This window comes from Rutidosis leptorrhynchoides, chromosome 3 (assembly GCF_046630445.1).
Source record: "Rutidosis leptorrhynchoides isolate AG116_Rl617_1_P2 chromosome 3, CSIRO_AGI_Rlap_v1, whole genome shotgun sequence".
NCBI lineage: Eukaryota > Viridiplantae > Streptophyta > Magnoliopsida > Asterales > Asteraceae > Rutidosis > Rutidosis leptorrhynchoides.
The window spans coordinates 243,930,221-243,932,242 of record NC_092335.1 but is presented as its reverse complement, the minus strand read 5'-3'; the positions used below and the strand labels follow the sequence as shown (position 1 = coordinate 243,932,242).

Below are 2,022 nucleotides of genomic sequence, written 5' to 3'. Positions count from 1 at the left end.
ATCACGTTCTTTTATCATTCGTCGTTTATCATTCATCAGCTACTTTTATCATTCATTTGGTATTTTTATCAATTATCAGGTATTTTGATGAATGATAAATGCTTGATGAATGATAATGTTTTTTGATAAATGAGAAGTGTTTGATGAATGATAACCGTTTTCTGATAAAAGATAAGTGTTTTTTTATATGAATGACAACAATTAGATGAATGATACTTGTTTGATAATTGGGCATTTGGTCTAGTGGTATGATTCTCGCTTTCGGTGCGGGAGGCCCCGAGTTCGATTCTCGGAATGCCCTATTCTTTTTAATAATGCTAATCATATTATATCAATTATTTGAAATTCCACTACTTTTGTAAGTCTATTAAAATGTTTGATGATATAAAATATTTTAATGCAAGAAAATCATTTTGTGATGAATGGTTATTGTTTTCTTATGAATTATAATCGATTTTTAAAAAAATGATAGCTATTTGATGAAAAATATTATAGATGAATGGTAATTTTTTCTAATAAATGATAAATGTTTGATGAATGATAATTTTATGATGAAATGATAACTATTTGATGAATGATAATTGTTTTCCTACGAATGTTAAATGTTTTTCGATGAATTATAATTTTTTCTGATGAACGTAACTTTTTTCTGATGAATGATAATTGTTGCTTTTATGAATCATAACTGTTTAATGAGTGATAATTGTTTGACGAATGATAATTGTTTAAATGAATGATAATCATTTTGTGATAATTGGTTGTTGGTGGTGGTGATGGTAGTGAAGGTGGTTGATGTGGTTGGTGGTAGTGGTTGGTGGTGGCAGTTGTGATGACCCGGGAATTTCCGACCAAATTTAAACATAATCTTATATGATTCGACTCGATAAGCAAAGTCTATTAAACCGAGTCTCATTATGTTTGAACTATTTCATGATAACATTTGACCTTTAACTATTTCCGACGATTCACGAACCTTTAATTGTAACTAAGAATGTAAATATAAATAATTATATATAAAACTAATTATATTAGTATTAATGAACTATTAAGTAATTTTGTTATTATAAAAGATAACATTTAATAACTAAAGATTTTCATTTTGAATATATATAGTATATTGTATATAAATGATTCAAACATATTTTACCAACGTTATCAAAATATTAAATGTACAATGTTATACTTTGTAGTTAATTGTTTAATATACATAATTAATCATCTACTCAACATTTAAAACATGATTTTATATATATGGTAGTATACATATATACATAAATATAACTATATATATATGATTTTATACATAATTATTATATTATGTATATGTAGAAATTTATAATATATCTATGATGAAATAATGTACTATTTTAATAAATATATATAATACTTACATATATAAAACATTTATATTTTTCATAATTACATACATAAGTATAATATAATTAGTATGTAAATAAATATTATAATATATTTATATTAAAATGCATAAATATATAATATTCAGTATATGTTACAATACATATTACATAATTATTAAATATTACATAATAATAGATGATATTAATAAATTAAATTTAAATACAAATATAGTTGTTGTAGTAATGTTATTTGTATCGTCAAATATCAATATTTGTATTCATAATATCACTTTATATCATATAAAGATGAAATTGGATGTATAAATTAGATTATTATTACTAATATTATTATTATCGATAAAATATTAATATTATCATAATTAGTATGGTATTATTATTATTATTATTATTATTATTATTATTATTATTATTATTATTATTATTATCATTTTTACAATTATTATTATCATTAATATTATATTTATCATTATTATTAATTTTATTAATATTATTAGATATTAATAGTATTGTTATTATATATTATTATTATTAATTAAAAAAAACAGTAGGGATCTATATTATACGCTTGACCTCTGTATCCTTTATCTCTATTATTATTATTTTTTTGTTTCTTTCCTGCTCCAAACTCGTGAACCTGTGTTGA

General features: G+C 21.2%; 1 non-coding gene across 1 annotated transcript; it reads left to right on the top strand.

Moving 5' to 3' along the window:
- Positions 1-229: 229 nt before the first annotated feature.
- Positions 230-301, top strand: TRNAR-UCG (transfer RNA arginine (anticodon UCG)). The gene has a single exon. It is a non-coding gene; the product is annotated as a tRNA-Arg (tRNA).
- The last annotated feature ends 1,721 nt before the right edge of the window (positions 302-2,022 follow it).